We start from the raw sequence: 21,879 nt of genomic DNA on the forward strand, positions 1-21,879 counted from the left end.
GGACTCATCCGTATAACCATCTACATCCCTGGGATGCTTCTCCAAGTGTCAGTCTTCATATAGTTGTAGCAATTTATTTAAAAAATAAGACAGGAAAAAATGATAAATAGAAACCTGGGGCTCTCTGTATTTAGGAAAAGTAACATGAAACAATTGTCAAGCATGTGCTGTGCGTTCTGAACCTGCATGATTTTTAAAAAGCCCTTATAAATTGTGATCACCTTCTCCCACATATTTGTGAAAATACACAGGCTTGAAGCAGTAAAAACAATTCCAAAGCCTGCAGTTTCCTCAGCTGTAAAGCAGATGGTTTGTCTCTGTCATGAGACAGTTGGAGAATAAGGTGTCTTGGAAAGATGGCACAGAACTGCATCCAAGTGAGGTAGGAGGTGGGACAAGGGAGAACAGAGATAATGTCAGTGAAGAACTGAGCAACCTGACAGAACAAGGATGGCTCTGTGCAAGGAAAAAAAGGTAGGGCCCTGGCCTGTGGTCAATACTATTTACATAGCTATTTTGGCACCCTTACGCCCAGTTTTGTTTACCAAGACACTTCTTCTAAAATTCTTGTATGGGCACAATTCTCCCTCTTGACAGTTCAGATGAGTCAGGTATTACCTGGTATAATGCATTGCTGTGGGTGGCTGCATCTCTGCCATCTGAGAGGAACCACAGTAGTGAAGACTTAGACACCAGCCGGAGAAGGCAGCTTGCAAGGCAGCAGCTGTTTATTTTCAGGGTGTTTTCCTGCACTACACATGGGTCTGAACATGGCCTCGGTCTTTCACTTTTAATAAATTTTGCTCTGATTACTCATTCTCAGTGTCCTGCTTAATTCTTTGTTTGCACCTCATAACCCCAGCATTGCATGAGGATGGGTTAGCAGAGTCACCATTCTTGAGCCTCACTGGGAAAAGTGGTGACTTAGAGACTCTGCCTGACAATAAAAATAAATAAGGGATGAGATATACTGCAGTGTGAATGTTCTATGTTTAGTCCCCAACCCTTCCTCCCAAAATTAGACAACCTACTATCCAAAAGCTACCCGTCTTACAACAGCCTTAATGGCAACCTGGAATCTCCTGACTCCAATCTGACTCCACCTTAATCAAGCATAAACTTGAGTTAGGTGGGGATGGTGACCAGCTGAGCTCCTTCATCACATTGTCAGCAGCTGGTAGTATAGGATTTCAAGGCCCCCAGCTTGAGGTTTGGGGTGGGAGCCTCAGCCTGTTGTCTAAATGTCTCCGTGTCTGCACTCAGACTGGGCATAAAACTCCACTGACATTAAGTCTAGGAGAGGATTCAACAAAACTGTAAGCTGGGAGGGTGCTGAATGCATGGAAGGCAGGACACATGAAGGTCCATTGGGTAAAGGCAGCTATTTGGGAGCTCTGCCTTCTCTGCAGTGAGGCAGAGATTGGGAGGGCGGTGACTGGCTGGGGCTGGGAGTGGGAGGACAGAGATAGCCCCGCCCTGGAGTGGGTGGGTGGTAGCCTGAATGGAGGATCCCATCCTGTGGGCTGGGTGGCCTCAGGGGGATGTTCAAAGAGCTCTGCTTCAGAGCCCTCATTTCCACACTACACTCACTTTGGACAGCAGATTTCAGAGTGACCTTACACAGTAGTGTTACTTGGAGAAGGTGCATAGAATATTTGACATGGCTCCCAAAGGTAAGTTGTTTGGTGGGAAGTTGGGGTGTGTTAAGTGTGGGGCAGGCTATGCACCGCGTTAATGTCTTGTAGGGGTTGGAAATTTTAGCTCTTGAAAGTGTAAGTGGCGCCTGTGCTCCCAGCACTGAGGAGGTGGAGGCAGGAGTATCTTGGATTTGAGGCCAGTCTGGGCTACATAGTGAGTTTCAGGCCAGTCTGAACGATATAGCAAGAGCCTGTCGGAAAAAAGAATAAATATTACAGGTAGGAGCCAGGTGTGGTATTCTAGGGCTGTAATCCCAGCATGAGCCTATAATCCCTGCATTGGCATATAATCCCAGCACTCAGGAGGCTAAAGGAAGAGCATTGCTGTGAGTTTGAAACCAGCCAAGGATACCTAGTGAGTTCAAGCAAGCCTGAACTATGGAGTGAGACCCATCTCAAAAGAACAAAAAAAGTACACGTAGGAGGATCTCAAATTGGAGTCAGGTTTGGGAAACTTATTAAACTAATGAGAAGACAAGAAATTTTAAAAGACCTGAGGATATTCTTCAGTGCAAACACTGTGAGTTCAGTTTTGAGTCCTATGAAAAATGCAAAAAGTTATCTAATAGGCTGGGGACAACCCATGTCACCAAGGTGACTGTCTGTGGTGGCTGAACACTGCAGTTGTGGAGTAGTGCTTTTTTGTTATTGTTTTCTTCTCTTTTTCTTTTTTCCTCTTTTTTTTTTTTTTTTGTACCAAAATCAAACTGATGACGTGCAGGCACTTGTACTACTGAGCTAAAGCCCTGGCCCTGAGTAGCCTTGTCTGAGATGGTGAAGTATTAAAAATGGACCTGTGATTATAGGAAAAAATTGTTTATATCTGTAGATACGTGGTATCATCAAAATACGTGGTGCAATCTTGAATCAAAAGTTTATTCCAGAAAAAGTGCAGTGCCATTAGACTAACTACTCCTTCATGCTTTAAATTCACTTAGCTCATGTTCCTTGCCAGTTTCATCTTCTTTTATTTTTAAAGAGAGACGAACTTGCTATGCAGTTGAAACTGCTCTCAAACCACTTTGTAGCCTATGCAGGCCTCAAATTTTCAGCCATCCTCCTGCCCCAGCCTCAAGACTGATAGGATTAGAGAAATGCCCTACCATACCTGACAGGACTGTCAGGCTCTGAAGCAACTCCCAGGGTCCCCTACCCTGAGTCCGTCATAGCTCTGGGGATGCCATTCCCAGAAAAGGCAGCCTCTATGGACATCACTGAGGCTCCTCCCTGTAAAGGCCTTCAGACCTTTTCTGTAGATTGCAGGATTGGGCTCAGCACAAATGAAATTAATTCCACCCATGGAACACTAATTTTGCCTTGGGATCACATCCCGGAGTCTAATCTTCACCTTTTAATCTCCCTGAGGAAACACTGATGGAGAAATAGAAAAAGAAGCCTCCACCATTTGTACTTTCCAGGCAGGCCCTGCCCCCACTTGAGTCCCCTCCCAGACAGCAGGTGAAGCACCTGGCCAAGGGGTGGGAGCTGTCCTGCTGGGCCTCAGCACTGCAGGCTCAGTCTCCCAATATGCCTCAGGACCCTCTCTGAACCAGGAAATCTAGACATAAGAAGGCACTTACAGCCGTTTGTCCTTAGGGACTTCTGGCCTTGGGTGATTCCCATCGGGATTATTTGTGAGCACATCAGGGAAACCTGGGTTTTTCTGTGAGCTAGAACAGCTGTGGATGGAGACGCAGCAGGGCTGGCACACAGCTGCCCAGCACTTCCCTGCTCCCAGCGCCCCTTCCCTGCTACAAACAAAGGAAAACCAAATAACACTGTGCTCTTTTGTAATTTGTGTTGTCTGATACTTTATGCATTTCTGCAAGGAAAGGGTTGAGATCTACGACTTACTGTATTTTGTGCAAATTTCAATTAGTTTTAAATTTTCATCCTCTTCAGAACTTCATATTACAGAATTTGTTTTTCTGTTTCTGTTTTTTGGTTTTTATGTTTTTGTTTTTGAGCTAGGTCTCTCTGAAGTCTCGGCTGGCCTCAAACTCGAGCCTCTTTGAGTTCTGAGTGCTGGGACCCAGTCCTGTGCCCACCTGGCGATACTATGTCACTGATCCCTTCAGCAGAGGCCCAGGGTTGGTGCAGGCAGCACTGTTTTCCCTTATTCGAAGAATCCGTGCTTACTTTCATATTAGTAGTTCAGTCCCTCTTTCCTTTTGTTATTTTCTAAATGAATATATTTTGAAATTGTGGTTCAACAATATGAAATTTATCATCTTAAAACTTGCATCACCGCGGAGATGAGCAGTATCATTTCCCTTTGCTTTTCTTCCTTTTAGTATACTGGGCATTTAACTCTGGGCCAAGATCGTGACAGCCAAGCACTCTGGTTTTTTTCATTATATTAACTCCTGGTTTATTTATTTTAGTAATAAAAGCAGGCCTTTGAGTCATGTTTCCATTTTGTTTAAAAACCATGATTGTTACTCCAGGCATGGGGGCACAGCCTGTAATCCCATCACTTCGGGGGCCGAGGCAGGTGAATTGCTGTAGCTGAAGGCCAGTTCTGGCTACATGGTAAGCTCAAGGTCAGCTGGTAACACAAAGTGAGACCCAGTCTCAAAGAGAAAAAACCCTAACAGAATCAGTTCTTCAATTTTAGCTCTTCAGTAAAATGTATGAAATGCTCTCTCTGATTCACTAAGTAGTTTTCCATGTATTTCTCAGTTGAGAGAAGCTCCATATTGTAGTTGGAAAATCACACTCAGGATGTTGTGGTAGGAACTTAATCCCCACTGCAATGGTATTAGCAGCTGTGTCCTCTCAGAAGCAATCAGATCATGGGATCCAACCTCAGAAAGGATGCTTTAGATTTTATTTGCTTTAGTTAGCTGATAGAGGCTTTGAGATTAAGGCAAAATCTCTGTGCCTGAAATTTTCATATGTAGATGCATGTTTTATAATCTCGGGCTGTTTCTTGAAGTAGAGTTTTCTCTTTTAATCCTGATAACATAGAACATAAACTTGAGCATCTTTAGTTTACTCTCAGAGGCACTGTGTACAGTTCCACCTCCCCTTACAACTCTGTCCTTCCCATTCCATTTGATGATCCTGGCACATTTGTTTCTCTTTGTTAGTTTTTTTTTAATTTAAGAGAAAAAAAGTCACAGAAAAGAAACACAAAAAGCAAAGAGACAAACAACAACAACAAACCCAAAGCAATAGTAATACAAACTGTCAAAACAAGATGATAGAAATTTAACAATAGTTGTAATATGGCATATTGTTATCTACAGAAGGGTTGCTTAGATTGCTAAATATACACAGGCAAAATTGATCTAATCATATGAATATTAACTGGTTTTCCAAGAACAAATAGAATTATGTCATTTTCCTTTTCCTCTATCCCAATTCCTTTTCTCCGTTGAGTAGTTTAAAACCTGGCACTTTGTGCACATAAAATGTTGACTTCATTAGGGCTCCATCTGCTTGGGCCCTGGAAACTACCATTTTTTTAGGTTATACCCGGGAATTATGTATTAGGTACCTCATAGGCACAGACCTGGTGGGTGATATAGTAGTTTGATTTTTCTGGAAAACTATCATAGAAGCTATACCACCCTGCATTTACACTGATAACATACAATGTTTCCAAGTTCCATGCATCCTCAATTGCACTGTTCCAGTCTTTTAAATAACAGCAATTGTAAATGATATATGGTGATATATGGCAGTAGATTTGATTTTTGTTTCCTTAGTGATTGGTGATGTTACACATCTTTCCATGTCTGCGTCTTATTCATTTATTTAGAGGCAGGGTCTTGCTGTGTAGAGCAGGCCTGCCCTGGGTGCAAGGAAGGTCTTGCCAGTGAACCATTGTATGTCACTGTTCTCCACTTTTATATTCCAGAAAATTTTGATATGCCTAAGAATATTTCAATTCTCTGACAGTCTTAAAGAATGTCCTGTCATTCAGCTAATATTCTTAGTTGTGAATAGGTCTTACAAAGTTTACCTGGATGTTCTTCTCCTGTGATCAAGGGAGCCTCCTGCCTCAGAATGAAGGTTTTAGAGGAACAGGCCTATGCTGCCACACCTGCATTAGTAATCTCATTTCAAAACCAGAAATCTCATTTTAGACAAGTGCACTGGTAAGCACCTCTAATCTAGCATTTGGGAGGCTTAGGAAAAATGATTCCTGTGAGTTCGAGGCCACCATGGGATATCTAGTGAGTTCATGGCCAGCCTACACTACAAGCAAGACTCTGTCTCTAAATAAATAAGTGAAACTTTTAAATTTCACTTCATCTTTATTACCATAGTATAGATTCCTTGTTTAGTAATTCCATTATTAATAGGTATGAGGCTACAGACTTATAAATTTTAAATTATGAATTGTTTTTTTAAAATTTTATTTAAGGAGAAAAAGAAAAAAAGCAGAAAAAGGGTACAAGTTATACAGAATTTCAGAAACAAACAGTAGGAAATCACTAGTTAATAGATTACATATTGTCATCTTAGAAATATTTGTTCAAGTTACAAAATTAAAGCATATAAAGTGGACATTCAAACAGTGAGACTGCAAACAGTTCTGTTCAATGATCCAACAAAACTCAGTAATATGGTTTTCTATCTTATACACTTAAATATACATGCAGTTCTATCATTTAGAGCACTTTCTTTTCCTCTATTTGTACAATGACAATTACATATTTTGGGTTTTATTACTCCCACAGTTTTTATTACTTGTTTTTTTGAAGACAGTAAAACCAAATGTGACATACCAGGACAGAGTCAGTCAAATCAAAATGATGGACATAATATATAATGTAAAAACATAGAACAAGGTGATCAACAATGGTTACCATAATGCCTCTTGCTATCTTAAAAAGAATTGCCTATATCATCAGTTATAATAAAATTGAACAAAACAGTAAAGAATAAGACTGATAAAACCAAAACATTGGAGACATTAGAGGACTTCAAAAGAAGATAATAGTCAACCAGAATGGGCATCACAATGGATCTTATTGTCTTCATAGTTGTTGCCTAGACTTTCAAACTTGGTACTATCTAGTATAACAGAATAGAGGAAAATCAGTCAAAACAAGATGGTGCAAGCAATACAGAATTTCAAATCAAGTTAATAGGAAATCAAAGTGGGTTACCATAATATATCCTGCTATTTTTTACTTATTTTTCCCTTAATTAAAAGAATAAAAATGAAAAAGTAGATAATAAAAAGGAGATTGAGATAAAAAAGAGGGCATAACAACAAAGCAGTGCAGGTCAAAACATAGCCATTTAAGCAAATTAGTGTTTCACTACAAGATAATCTCGACATAATAGTAGTTACCATAGTGTCTCTTCCATTAAAATCTTTGGGTATAACTACGTATACTGTAGCATCAAACATATCAAGACAATGTAAAACCATTCAAGAGAATGACAGTATTACAGGGTATTTAGAATCAACTAACAGAAAATGAACAATGGTTTCTGTATAATTTCCTTGTCTATAAAAGTTTTTGTTTACATTATCACATATAATAAAATCCAATAAGATACAACACGTTAAAACCGATGGAGACAGAAGAACAAAAGCTTGATGGGACTTCAAAACAAGAGGATATTAAATCAGCACTACCTATTATGATGTCTTGTTTTCTCTAAAATGGCTGTTCCTACCATCCAACCTTCTCTGCCTCATTTCTGTTGAGCTTTTTTTTCTGTCACTAGTGGTCAGTTTGTCCTCTTCATTTCACGTTCTGCTCCATTCATTGTGGCCCCTCTGCCACTGTTTCTGGAATCTTGGTATTTTTCATTTTTAGAATATCCTGCAGTAATCTCTGTAGAGTTGAATTGGTGGTTGCAAATTCCCGTAGTTCCTCTTTATCCTGGAAGTACCTTGTTTTTCCATCAATTTCTAGGGACAGTTGTGCAGGATATATCAATCTTGGCTGGAGGTTATTATCTTTCAAAGCTTGAATTATTTCCCCCCATGCTCTTCATGATTTGATGGTTTGTGCCGAGAAGTCTGCTATAATTCTGATGGGTGTTCCCTTGTAAGTGATCTGTTTCTTGTCTCTGATGGCTTTTAATATTCTGTTCTTATATTGGATTTCTGTAATTTTGATTATTATATGTCCGGGTGTAGCTCTGTTTGGGTTGTAGGTGGCTGGGGTCCTGTATGCCTCATACATCTGAGTATCTTTACCTTTTGCTAAATTAGGGAAATTCTCCTGGATTATTTCTGTGAATTGCTTTTGTAGTTCATTTGTTTGAGTCCCTACTTCTTCTTTTATGTTCTTAATTCTTTTTCTTAAACAAGGAGATTATACAGAAACCATTGTTCATTTTCTGTTAGTTGATTCTAAATACCCTGTAATACTGTCATTCTCTTGAGTGGTTTTACATTGTCTTGATATGTTTGATGTTACAGTATACGACGTTATACCCAAAGATTTTAATGGAAGAGACACTATGGTAACTACTATTATGTCGAGATTATCTTAAGATCCTCTTGTCATCTTCTAGTCTTTGTATTATTGCTGTTTGTCTTCTTGTTATTTTAAAGAAGTTTTTCATTTCATGCTCCCACCTTACAAATCTGTCCTCCTGTTATGATAATCTATCCTTAGTTTCTTTCAAGCTGTTATGCCAGCTTTCAATAGAGTTTTTAGTTTCCTGGTAACCTCTGTGAACCTGCTTCACGTATTCTATGTTTTCTCTATTTTCTCCATCAAACAATTCTCCCCTTTTTTTCTGTTCTTCCATTCCACCATCTGTTTTTTCTTGGGCGGTGCTTAGCATTTCTCTAACTATTCTACTTATTTCTTGCTTTATTTCATTAAATACTTCATTTTTGAACTCGTCTATGAGGCTCCGGAAATACCGTTCTATATCTATAGGTGCCGTGTCTGATATTGCATGTTTTCTGTCTTCATTCTCTTTTGCTTTTACCTTTCCTGGATCAGTGTTCTCAGGATTGGGGACTGAGGAGCATTTCTTGTCGCTCCCTTTTCCCATACTTTTTGTTCCTTCCATACAAGCGTAGGTAGGAGGCTCAGTTTTTTTTTTTTTTTCTCTTTGTCTGTGGCAGTTTGTTTGAATCTGCCAGCTAAGTGTTCCCGCCCACTGCAGTGTAGGGAGACACAGACCTGGGCAGCCTCTGCTGGGCCTGTCCCTCCAGATCAACTTAGTGAAGGCTTCACTGCTAGGGTGCACCGCCAGGCGCAGGGACCTGGTTTGGGCTAGCCTACAGGATCTTAGTCCGAGGCATCACCAGGCCAAGCGCTTCCCACCATTCCCACTTGAGAGGGGAAATGTGACTAAAGTCACTGCAGGGCTGTGTTCCCACTAGTCTGCCCGTTCTCAGAATGTCCTCTGTTGGAGCCTCCTAGTCTATGAAAGGGTCCCCATTTCACTCACTGCAGGTCGAGCCAGTCCCACTCTCAACGCCATTTTGGGCGATTCCCGCTCTCAGAGCTTTTGCGTGTCTCTCTCCCTGCCGTGCGGATTGGGACGCAGTATTGGCAGCAGGACATTCAAATCGTGGCTTCCAATGGCGCGGGATCCAGCTTCCGCACTGAGATTTTATCTGTTCCTGTTATAGCATCAGGATTGCATTTCCAGTTGGTTTCTCTCAGCTTACTTTGTTCCTGGGTTGGCAAGATACATCTCCCCTCGCATGGGAATCCTCACACAGCACCGCTCCTGGATTCTAAGCTGGTAATCTCAGAGAGCCTCCGTGGCTGCTGTTATTTGTCCGCCATGTTCTCCCGGAAGTCAAATTGTTATTTCCTGATTTCTTCTTATTTTTAAAAGATCTTTTCTTTCCTGTTCACTTGTTGCAATCTTGTCTTCGAGGTCTGAGATTCTATCTTCACATTCATTGAGGCAGTTTTTACAACTTTCAATGGAGTTTTTGATTTCCTGTATATCTCTTTGCATCTGTTTTATGTATTCTGTTTGTTTCTTATATTGTTCATCCAGGGATTCTATCTTTTTGTTTAGTTCCTCTAATTTTTTAACTGCCTCTTCTTTAGCTATGTTTAGCATCTGCTTCATTTCTTTTATCAATTCTTCTTTCATCTGAGAGAATGTTTCTCGTTTGAATTCCTTTAAAGCTTCCCATATTTGCTTCTTTATTTCAGTTACCATTATTTCAGATATTTCAGTCACATGGCATGTGTTTTCTTCTATGCACATGGCTCCTGGGCTTACTTGGGATGGGCTGGATGTTTGAGATTGCATTTTAGACTTTCGTTTTGTCATTTTCCTGTATTTGGAAGCTTCAAGTGTTGTTCCAGGTGTGGGAGAGAGATCCACCAGCCTGGGATGGGGTGCCCTGTGATGGCCCCACTCACTCGACCCAGCAGGGAACTATGGCCTGCTCCTCAGGCCAGCAAGAGTGTCTCCTCAGGCTGGGCGGAGCTCCCAGCCACCGCTGCCACAGTCTCTGATCTGGCCTGGGTCCCCAGGTCAGGGCGAAAGTTACCGCAGGCTGGGAGGAGCTCCCAGCTGCCGCTGTTCCTCTCACCCTTCCGGCCTGGTCTCTGGTCTGGTGAGGAGCCGGTCTGGTCCCCCAAGTCAGGGAGAAAGTTCCTGCAGGCTGGGTGGAGCTCCCGGGCGGAGCTCCCAGCCACAGCTGCTACAGTCTCTGAACTCCCCATGACCAATTTTCGGCAAACCAGAATCCAAGTGACTTAGGACAACAGCAGCCCAACCTTGCATCAGAACAGCAAAGTCCTGGGGGTTCCCTGAGCTCTCTGCTGCAGCAGGCGCCCGTGCAAATAGCAGACAGGTCTCAATCACCTGTTGGGTAAGGAAAGCAGCAGGTTCCTGATGAGATTTCAATATCTGAAGTCCAGCAGCACCTTGAGAATGGCTGTCCACTGGTTAAACTGTAAGTGTGGTAGCAAGTGATAGAAGGACTGAGAAAGATAGATCACCCTGTCTGCACAGAGGGAAGGAAGGGAAATGTCTTGTCATTTGCAGAAATTCACTGTTATTTAAATTAACTCCACCAGGATGATTAAGACAAGAATTTTGTGAATGTGTATGAAATAGTACTATTTTGAGTCACTGAATTACATATATACACAGTTACCACATTTCTGAAAAATGGCACCTTTAGTTCTAGCAATCATATTCATTTTTATTTATTGCATTAGTTAAAACTGCCATGGTATATGGAATCACAACAGTGAGAGGCCAGGGGACTGTCTGCCCTGCCTAGCTTCAACTTCAACTTGGTCATGCATTATCAGTTTCTGCCAAGTACTCTTTTGGTTTGTTTTTCAGGATCTTAATATCATCTGCCTGTACAAATTTTGAGTTTTAAAATGCTTTAGTCTATGGCAAAAATGTGATTTTGTTTTTCTTTAAAGTTCTTGTAGTCATTTAAATAGATTTTGCTTACAGTAACTAATTTTGGTTAACTGGTCATTACTGTAGGGAGCTCCACCTCTGTGACATGTCACCAGGCCCTTGTTTTAATGAATAATTTGTGTGTGCATAGTTTTCCCAGGGCGGTTTTCTTCTTGTCACTGTTTTGCCTCACTCAGCTGTGCAGTACCAGGACCTACAGCTACACCTCTGTGCCATCCTAAGGAACATTCTGTTCCACAGTAACTCAGCTAATCCAAGCATGTATACTTAAGCATTGCTGGATCACTTTTCCTAACGTGTTGATTCAAACTTTTCCATGGTATGTTCATGAATAAATTGTACTCATTTTTATTTTCCCATTGGGATTACCAGTATGGTTTGGGGATCTGTTTAGTTAGTATGGAAAATGTGCGTTTATTACGATACTCTTAGATTTTTACAAAATGGTATTTCTTCATTAAAGTTTAAATTTTCAGTGTCTGTGTCTGATCTCTCCTTTATGGAAGGATTTCTATACTTTCCATATTTTAAATGATTGTAAGACAATTGTTTCTTACCGAGTCATTTTTGGAAGTTAGTATTTTCCAAGAATATGCTAATTTCAACAAAGTTTTCAAGTTTTCTCCCAAGAAGTCATTCCAGATATCCCTATTCCTCTCATCCTTAGCCCACCTGCCGTACTTACTACTGTATTGTTCTGTTTTCCATATGTTTCCTGATGTGATATTGCTAAAAGTTTCTTCCCAGTTAAGCATGGTGGTCAGAGTCTGGTGCAAGCTGGCCAGGCTCCTACAGTTCTCCAGCCTGAGATTTACTCTTTAGTTTCTGCTCTAGAACTCAGCCTGGCCCAAGTGAAGCTGGTGGAGGAGGAGTAACCACAGCAAGACCAGAGCTGGGGTGAAGCAGATTCTTTTGTAAATATTTCAGTACCACCTGGAAAGACCCTAGGACTCTACAGCGATTCCCTATTGTAACTTCCCACACTTGGGAGTTGGAATGTTGAGGAAAAGTTCCAAGTTTTTGCATTTTGGTTTTGACCTCTTTTAATGTCAGGCACCCACTTAGGGGTACCAGTGAGAGGGAAATGTGAGCCTTAGCAGGAAGAGACCTTTGCAGGATGGTCATTCATACCCAAAGAATGCTTCAGCTCCAGAAAGGGTAATTAGGATTTACTATTCAGCACTCAGATCAAATTACCAGCACTGCAGAGCAGGGTGGGAGCACCATTCTAGAGGAGGGGTTATGACTCATTCCCAGCTATGATTGCTTAAAACTTCTTACAGGTTTTGAATCTAACACTTATGTGTAGTTCCAAAGATTTGCAGCCTGTGCAGGATTCCTGGGTGCTCACAGAGCAATCTCATTACTCTACAGCCAAAATAAAGGAGCCAGGGGCTAAAGAGTGCCAGGGGCTGGAGAATCTGCAGGAGGAGGCTGTGGCTCCTGAAGAACTTGAAGGTCCTTGTAACTTTATCGCCACTCCTTAAAAACCTCTGTGCACAGCAAGGTCTCTTCCTCTCTGACCTGTCCAGCTGTTGTCCAGCAAGCCCTCTGTAGAGTTTTCAAGTGAATAACAAATTTAGTTTTTTGCAAAGTGTGTCATCACTTGGCTCATGGAAGATGTATTCAGAACAAATCCCCACATGAATGGTCACAGATGTTTCTATCAGTTTTTATTGCCACATCTGGATTTTGGGTCTTCCTTCCCATCATGTCCTTGGTACCTCAACCCTGCAGTGGTTGAAAAGTAGCCATAGCATGCACCGATATCCTCACAGCTGGGAGAGGCCAGCACCACCTACCTGAGGTATGTATGTTAGATTCAAGCTCGCAGAAGGTCTTCCAATTTGTCCATCAGACAGCTGGAAAAAAATCAAACCGAGTTTACAATACCAAGAATATATATTGCAAAAAATAGAGGGAAGAATCATCATGCTTTGTATAAAAGTTTATTCATTTCTGTGTACATTTTAACCCATATGAAAGATTCAAATTCTAATTGAAAAGTTCAAACCTTTTTTTCTCACTAAAAGGTTTTATGAAAGTCAGGAAATTCTCTTTTAGAGATGACATATTTACTATATAAACCAATGTATAGACCTGTAATCCCAGCTACTTGAGAAGTTGAAGCAGAAGAACTGAAAGCCTGAAGGCTGGAGAGAAATTAAGCAAACTTCTCTTTGATAATTGAAAAAAAATAGAAAAGAGTGGGATGTAGATGAGGGGCAGAACATCCGTGGGTATAATGCCTAGATACACACACACACACACACACACACACACACACAAGTCAATGTAAATAACAGTTTAACTCTTCCGCATCTCAAGTGTCAACTTTAACTCTTTGGCCAGAAGATTCATGTAAAGGATCCTGGACTGCCAACCATGGACTCAGTTTATCACTGAAAATTAAGCTCTCATCAGTCATGTGGTCCTGAAAACCACCACAAACTGTGGGAAATAAACCTTTGTTATTAGCACAGATTGCAAATACACAGGCAGAATCTTACACTTAAAGTGCTGCTTAAATTCATCCTGAGGAACCTGTGCAGGCCAACCGAGTGATCCCAGAGATAGGAACCTCCCAAAATGCATAGTGACTGGTTTCTTAAATACATGTTGATTTAATCACTTCAGCAATACTTGTCACCACCGAAAAGGCATTGGGGTCTGGGTAGGATGGTGCAGGTATGTAATCTCAGCACTTGGGAAACTGAAGCAGAAGGATCACTACAAATTAGAGGCAAGTCTGGGACCCACAGTGAGTTCAAGCCAGCCTGAGTTAGAATGATACCTGGTCTAAACAAATCAGGAAAAAAATGACTTTGAAGGAATTCAACTAACAAAAGTTTGCATGTAGATTGTATCAGGGAATCTTTAATGTATGGCACCTGACCAGATATGCCTTTGCTTTTGAGCTCCTGGTTTGTCCATATGCATCATTTTCTACTCTATGATATTCAAGTTGTCCTATTTCCTAATAGTCAAAAGCTTGGTTAACGTAAGGAGAGACTCTGCTTATGCTACACTCACATTTTCTGGAGCTTATCCTTGAACATGTGTTCCATTCATGTTGCTGCAGTTCTATGTCAAGTTGGCCAGCATAAACTCCTTAGGTTATCAATCAATCACCAGTGTAGGAGCTGCTGTGAATGTGATTTTTTATTTATTAGTACAAGTTTGTGATACATAATGAGTACTTTCATAGTGGAAATTTGGTACATGACACTAAGGTTTTTTTACAGCCCCTTCTATTGCCTCATTTTTATTTACACTTTGGATTTCTCAAATGAAAGAAACTCTGCAGTATTTAAGCTTGTGCCTCTGGTTTATTTGACTTAACATTATATTTTCAAGGTGTGTCCATTTTCATACAAATGTTTCAGATTCATTCTTTTTATAGTAGGTTGCTATTTTGTTGTGTTTAAATACATTTTCTTTGTCCTGATCTTCCACACAGCTCCCTTTTCAAAGGGGTCTTTGTTGGAGTTTTGATGAACTGCACATCATCACACTGTGGGCAGGCAATTTCTTGTTCAAAGCCTTAAAGCTGGGGTACCCTCCTAACTTGTGTCCTGGTTTCGAATTTCACCATCCACCTCTGCAGACCTCCATGGATCCGATTGTCCCGATTGCTTGAGGAGGTAAGTACCGTGGACTTCTCTGTGTCTTTGCTCCACAGATTTCTTTTACTTATAAATGTACACATATAGTGCCTCAAAGTCTCTGTCCTTGGTGCTGATTTCCGAAGCCGCCTCTGTTTCAGTTTTGCCCAGAGAAACAGCAGAAGAGCGCTTTTCCGTTCTCCAGGCTCCCGGAGTCACTCAGTCCCTGCATCCTTCTCTGATTATGCACAGAATCTCTTTTCCTTCCTTCTGCCCTTCGCAGAAACAACTTGCTTGTTGACCCCTTCCCCTTGGGAGCATACTTACAATTTGGGCAAGATACTGCAAGTTTTGCCTACAACACTCCTGTTTTGGATGGGAGACAGGGGCAGCTTGTTATTCCTTTTTTTATTATACAACAAAAAAGAATAAAAATGATGATACAGAATGTCAAAACAAAATCATAAGATACTAACGATTTTTAAGATATTGTGTATTGCTGTCTTCAAAGTAGTTATTCAGATTATAGAATATTGGCATGAAAACATGATCAAAAAATGAAGGTGTAAAATGTTCTTTTTGATAAATTAACAGAGATTAGTCATGTAATTATCTATCATGTGTGTGTGTATGTATATAATCCTTTCCCCTCTTTCCTTTTTCCCTTTCCTCTATCCCAGTTGCTCTTTCCTTTTGAGAAGTTTTTTCCCCTTTCACATTAACAATATCTATTCTACATTTTGGATCTCATTTACTCTTGCAGTTTGTTGCACAAGGGAGACAATATGATATTTACATATGCGAGTCTATTTATGTCACTCATGACTATGATCTGAAGCTGCATCCATTTACCTATAAAAGCCTCAAGTGTATTCTTCTGTGTAGCTGAGTAGTACCCCATTGTATAAAAATACCACATCTTTTTATCCATACCACAGTTGATGTGCATTTGGGTTGTTTCCAAAATTTAGTTATTACAAATTGTGCTGCAATAATCATGGGTGCACATATAACCTCCAATCCTAGTTTTTTGAGGAATCTACACACTGATTTTCATGGTGATTGTACCAGTCTGCTCTCCCACCAACAGTGGAGAATGATTTCTTTTTCCCCCACAACCCTGCTAGCATTTGTTATTTGTTTTCTTGATTACAGCCATTCTTCCTAGAGTAAGATGGACTTTCATTGTTCTTTTAATGTATATTCCTGAAATGATCAGTGATGTTTAACATTTTTCCATATATTTATTTTCCATTTGCATTTCTTCATCAAAGAAATGTAAGTTCATCTCAGATGCCCATATTTTTAATCTGGGGAAACTGACTTTTAAAATTCTTTATATGTTCTAGACAGAAGTAGTTTGTCAGAGGGACAGTTGGATAAAACTTTTTCCCATTCTGTGGGTTTTCTTTTCACTCAGTTAGTGATTTCTTTTTATATATAAATCTTTTTAATAAAATGAAAACCGGATTGTTTCTTTGACGTGCTTGCCATGCAGTTTGAATTTTGTTCATGAAATCTCTACCCACCCCTGTCTTCAAGCTCTCTACCTATCTTATCTTCCAGTAGATTTATTGTTTCTATTGGATCTTGATCCATTTTGACCTTAGTGCATGGTTTTAGTCTTTGATATGTAGAAATACAATTTTTCCAACACCATTATTAAAGAGGATTTCTTCCTGTGAAAATGTTTGGCTCCTTGTCAAAGATAAGATGGCTGGGTGTGTTTGTCATTGTGTCTGCATCTTCTAATCTGTTCCACTGGTCCTCAGGTCTGGCTTGTTGCCAGTGCCATGCTGAATTTGTCACAGTAGTTTCATAGTATAATTTCAAGTCAGAGATTGTGATTCCTCTTGCCTTGCTTTTGTTGCCCAGGAAAACATTTGCTATTCTAGGTCCCTTCTGGTTCTATATGAATTTTCAGAATATTTACTCTAGATCTGTGAGGTATGCTAATGGTATTTTAATTAGGATTGAATTAAATCTGTATAACAGTTTTGGTACAATGGCCATTTTCATTATATTGGTTCTTTCTATCCAGGACCAAATCCATATCTTTTCATTTTCTGGCATCTTTTCAATCTCCTTTTTCAGAGTACTCTAATTTTCAATATACAGATGCTTTGTTTCCTTTGTTAGATTGATTCCTGTGTATTTCATTTTCTGTGTGCTATTGCAAAAGGTTTTTTCCATAATGTCTCTCTCAGGTTGTTATTTGTGTACAGAAACGCTATTAATTTTGAGTATTCACTTTGTATCCAACCATGCTGCTAAATTTGCTTATTAATTTTAGTAGTCCTTTGGTGGAGTCTTTGGAATCTTCTATGTAGAATATCATGTCACCTGCAAATAAAGATAATGTAATTTCTTCCTTTCCTATCTTTATTCCTTTTATTTCTCTCCCTTCTCTAACATTGTTCTAACATTGTTCTAACATTTCCAGAACTATATTGAACAGCAGGGGTTATAGTTAAAATTCTTGTCTTGTTTCTGATTTTAGAATAAAAGCTTCAGTTTTCATCTACTTAATATGATGTTAGCTATTAGCTTATCATAGATGACTTTTGTCAGATTGAGGCAGAGGCCATGTTTTCTGATTTTCTGTTGAGTTTTTAACATGAATGAGTGTTGGACTTTATCAAAAGTTTTTTCTGCACCTATTGAGATGATCATATGATTTCTATCTTTGGCTCTGTTGATACGGTGTATTACATTTATCGATTTGCATATGTTGAACCATCCCTGCATTGTTGAAATGAATCCCACTTGGTCATTGTGTATAATCTTCTTGATGGCTTGCTGCATTCTGTTTGCTAGTATTTTATTGATAATTTTTGCACCTATGTTCATTAGGGAGATTGATGTATAGTTCTCCTTTTTGGTTGGACATTCTCTGGTTTTGGTATCTAAGTAATACTTGCTCCAGGAATAAGCTAGGGAAAATTTCTTCCCTTTCAAATTTAATTAAAGAATTTGAGGAGTATTGGCATTAAATCTCTGAATTTCCTGTAGAATTCAGTAGGGAATCTATCAGGATTTGGGCTTTTCTTTGTTGTTAAGTTTTTAATTATGTTTTCAATTTCAGCAATTGATAACAAGTTATTCAAAATTTTATGTCAACTTGATTCAGCTTTGGTAATTACTATGTTTCTAGGCATCTGTCCATTTCTTCTGTGTTTTCCAGCCTAAACAGATAAAGATTTTCAAAGTAAGTACTTTGAAACTGTACTTGTACAGGATCTGTAGTGATTTTACTCTTTGAATTCCCATTGCATGAACTTGTTTTTTCTTTCCTTTTCTCGATAAGATTGACTAGAGGCTTATGCATTTTATTTATTCTTTCAAAGAACCAACTCCTCAATTCATTCACTTTTTTGTATTATTTTCTTAGTCTCAATTGTGTTAATTTCTGCTCTAATCTGTATGATCTCCTCCCTTCTGCGAGTTTTGGTCTTGACTTGTTCTTCTTTTCCTAGAAAATTGAGGTGCAGCATTAGGTTGTTTATATGTGCTCATTCTGTTTTCCTGATGTGAAAATTCACTGCTATGTATTTCCCTCTTAGTACTGCTTTCACTGCACCCCGCAGGTTCTGGTATGTTGTATCTGCATTTTCATTTGATTATAGATACTGTTTAATTTCTTCTTTAATTTCATCTGTGACACATTGATTGTTCAGGGGGTATTATTTAATTTCCTTGTGTTTATGCAGTTTTGGCAATTTCTTTTGCCATTAACCTCCAATTTTATTGCACTATGGTTGGATAATATGCATGGGATAATTTTGGTTTCCTTGCAGTTATTTAGGCACATTCTATGAGCTAGTACATTGTCTATTTTAGAGAATGTCCCATGTGAATCTTAGAAGAATGTATATTCTGATGTTGAGTGGAATGCTCTGTAAATGTCTATTAATCTGTTTATTCACATATTTGATTCAGTCCTGCTGATTTTTGCTGCCTTTTATCTAGTTGATCTATCTCTTTGTGCAATAAAGCATTAAGGTCCCCTGTTAATAATCGTATTATTGCATATTTAATTTTTCATGTCCATTAATATTTGTCTTATGTAGTTGAATGCTCCCATATTTGGTGAATATATATATATGATTTTTGTCTCTTCTTGAATTTTTACTCCAAAAAGTATGTAGTGACCTTCTTTATCCCTTTTGAACATTTTTGGTTTGAAGTTCACATTGTCTATGAACAGAAGCAGGTACCCTGCTTTTTCTCTGGGTTTTTATTGCATGGATGATTGTTGTCCATCCTTTGACTTTCAGTCTGTGAATCTCTTCTTTAGTTAAATGCATTTTTTATATAGCATACTATTGGTTCTTGCTTCTTGATCCATTCTACAAATCTGTTTCTTTTGATTGATGAATTTAGGCCATTTACATTGATGGTTCTAACTAATCTGTATTGGTTTATCTTTGTCATTTTATTTTCCTGGTTTTAGTTCTCGGCTTTTGTACTCTGTTTACTTGCTTGCCCTGCCTGGTGATTTCTTTCTGTTGTTGTTCTGGAAGTTGTGTTATTTTTTCTCTATCTAGAACATCTTTCAGTAATCTTTCTAGTGTTGGCTTGCTGAACATGAATCTCTTCAATTGTTGTTTGTCATAGAAATATCTCATTTCTCCATTAATTTTGAATGATATTTTTGCAAGGTAAATCAATCTTGGATCGGTTGGAAATTGTTTTCCTCGAGAATATGAAATACTTCACTCCAAGCTCTTCTTCACTTGAGGGTTTGTGTTGAGAATTTGGATATGATTCTAATGGACTTTGCTTGATTAGCAATCTGTTGATTTTCTCTAATAGCTTTTAGTGTTCTGTTTTTGTGCTACACAGAGCTGGCTCCTCTTCAGTGGAAACATGCACTATTCCCAATGCACCTGTTGTCTCAGGTGACTCTGCGTTCACAGGTATTGACAGGAAACCAAATAGTCAGATGGGAGGGGCAGGGCAGCAGCAGCCATTCTGAGCCACTCCCTACATCTCCTCCATTATTATATATATATATTTTAGGAACATGGCAGGCCCTGGGAGGACAGCACCTGTCTTGGGTCAAAGACTCCTCATATGAACCCAATCGAGCCTTACCCATCATGGGCCTGCAGGACAGCTGTTGGTCCTGGACCTGTCTTAGGTGGCCGTTTGGCACTACATATGTGTCCTAGTTGCCCGTCTCTGGCTGCCTGTCCAGTGCCTCAGGGCAGTAGGGACACAGTATCATGTGGGCCGTCGGTGGGTGTTCTTTCCCTATAAGTTTGTTGTTCTGCCATTTCCAACCGGTGGTAATGTACCTGAATGGGCTTTGCCATAAATGTGTCAATCCTGTTATTAACATTATTAATGAGTGTCATGGTCCTACAGTAAGCAGTAACAGCAAGGTGGCTAGGGTCCCAAGAGGGGGGCAATGTAAGGGAAGAGACCCCCCCCCCAGATGGAGGAGAAGGTGGTTTCTCTGAGGCGCTCTTTTTCTCTCTCTTTGAGGCACTCTCTTAGTTTACTCATGGACTCTTTTTTCCCCATTCCCATCCCATCTCTTCAGTGTCGCATCCCTTCTTTATTTACACACACTTTGCTTGTATTTTTCTCTACTCTTTTTGCTTATTCTTTCTTTCTTTCTTTTCTCTCTCTCTCTCTCTCTCTCTCTCTCTCTCTCTCTCTCTCTCTCTCCCTCCCTCCCTCCCTCCCTCCCTCCCTCTCTCTTTCTTTTCTATTGGTACCAGGGATCAAACTCATGACCGTGCACCTGCAAGGCAGGTGCTTATGCTGCTGAGCTAAATCTCTAGCCCTTATCCCTTCTTTCTTTCCTTTTTCCCTCCTCCCAGTTCGCCTTCTCACTCGAACATTTTCTTCTGATTTCCCAGTATCCATTATCATTTGTTAATTACTTACACTTTTGTTTTCTCACACTAGAAACCATGCAATACTTGAATATGTGTGTCTGATACTCTCAAGGTGCATACATTGACCTACAAATGTCACATGCTTATCCTTCTTTATGGCAGGTTAACAATCTATTATTGTATGTTGTAAAAACCCACATCTTCTTTGCTTATTCATTTGTTGATGGTCACTCGGGTTGTTCTCAATATTAGCTATCACAAGATTTAGCTATTAACTATTAGTTATTTCACCTGCGACAAAAATGGGTGTGAATACATGACTGTGGTTTGATGCTTTTAATTTTTTGGAAGAAAACCAGAAAAGGGAATATCTTAGCTCAATAGAACCTCTAGTTTTAGTTTTTGAGGAATCCCCACACTGATTTCCACAGCAGTTACACCACTCTACACTCCCACTAACGGTAGAGTTCCTTTGTCCCCAAAACCCTTCCAGTATTTTTTATTGGTTGATTTCTTGGTAGCAGCCATTCTCTCTCAGCATTAAAATTTCAGCTTTCTTTTAATTTATATCTTTTGGAAGACCAGTGGTGTTTCAGTGGTGTTTTCCATTTCTACATTTTCACCTGAGAAGGACCTGTTCATTTAAGTTGTCCATTTTGGGATTGGGTCTTTGAATTTGGGAGGTCTTATTTAATTGAGTCCTTTGAATATTCTCTTGATAGTAGTCCCTTGACTGAGGAACAGCTGGCAAAGTTTTTTCCCGCTCTGTGGGTTTTCTTCTGTTTCTGCACAAAAGTTTTTTAATGAGATCAATTCCTGGATGTTGTTTTTTGGTGTTACTTGCTGTGTGATCAGTGTCATGTTCATAAAGTCTTTGCCTATAGCAGTGTCTCCAAGAGTTCTACATATTTATCTTCCATGAAATTTAGAATCTATGATTTAATATTTGGATCATTGATCCATTTCAAGCTGAATTTAGGGCATGATGAAAGATATGGGGCTAGTTTTAAGATTTAGCATGTGAAAAGCCAGTGCTTCCTGCACAGTTTTTATCTTTATCCCAGAGAAGGTATTTTCACTTTTCTCAAACATAAGGGGACACAGTGTACTTGGAGTTGTTTATGCATCTTCTAGTATGCTCCATTGATCCTTAGACTGTTTTTTTGCCAGTACCATGATGGTTTTCATTTGTTTGTTTGTTTTAAAGAGAACAAAACCAAACAAAATGAAACAGAACAAAGCCAATAAAAAAAAACAAAGAACATAATACAGGACTTCAAAACAAGGCAATAGGAAAGTAACAATGGCTGCCAGAGTGCCTCTTCTTATCTTCAAAGAAGCTGCCTGTACCATAAGACATAAAATTGAATGAAGCAAAAC

General features: G+C 39.5%; 1 long non-coding RNA gene across 2 annotated transcripts in view; it reads left to right on the top strand.

The window, feature by feature from the left end:
* The first annotated feature begins 1,467 nt into the window (after positions 1-1,467).
* Positions 1,468-21,879, top strand: part of LOC134473670 (uncharacterized) — a 114,455-nt gene continuing 94,043 nt past the window's right edge. For both annotated transcript variants that reach the window (XR_010044039.1, XR_010044040.1), the window contains exons 1-2: positions 1,468-1,673; positions 14,506-14,689. This is a non-coding gene — a long non-coding RNA (uncharacterized LOC134473670). The remainder of the gene's footprint in view (positions 1,674-14,505; positions 14,690-21,879) is intronic.

The sequence above is a fragment of the Cavia porcellus genome, unplaced genomic scaffold, assembly GCF_034190915.1.
Source record: "Cavia porcellus strain 051 isolate PalLab524CR breed Dunkin Hartley unplaced genomic scaffold, mCavPor4.1 scaffold_28, whole genome shotgun sequence".
NCBI classification, from domain to species: Eukaryota; Metazoa; Chordata; class Mammalia; order Rodentia; family Caviidae; genus Cavia; species Cavia porcellus.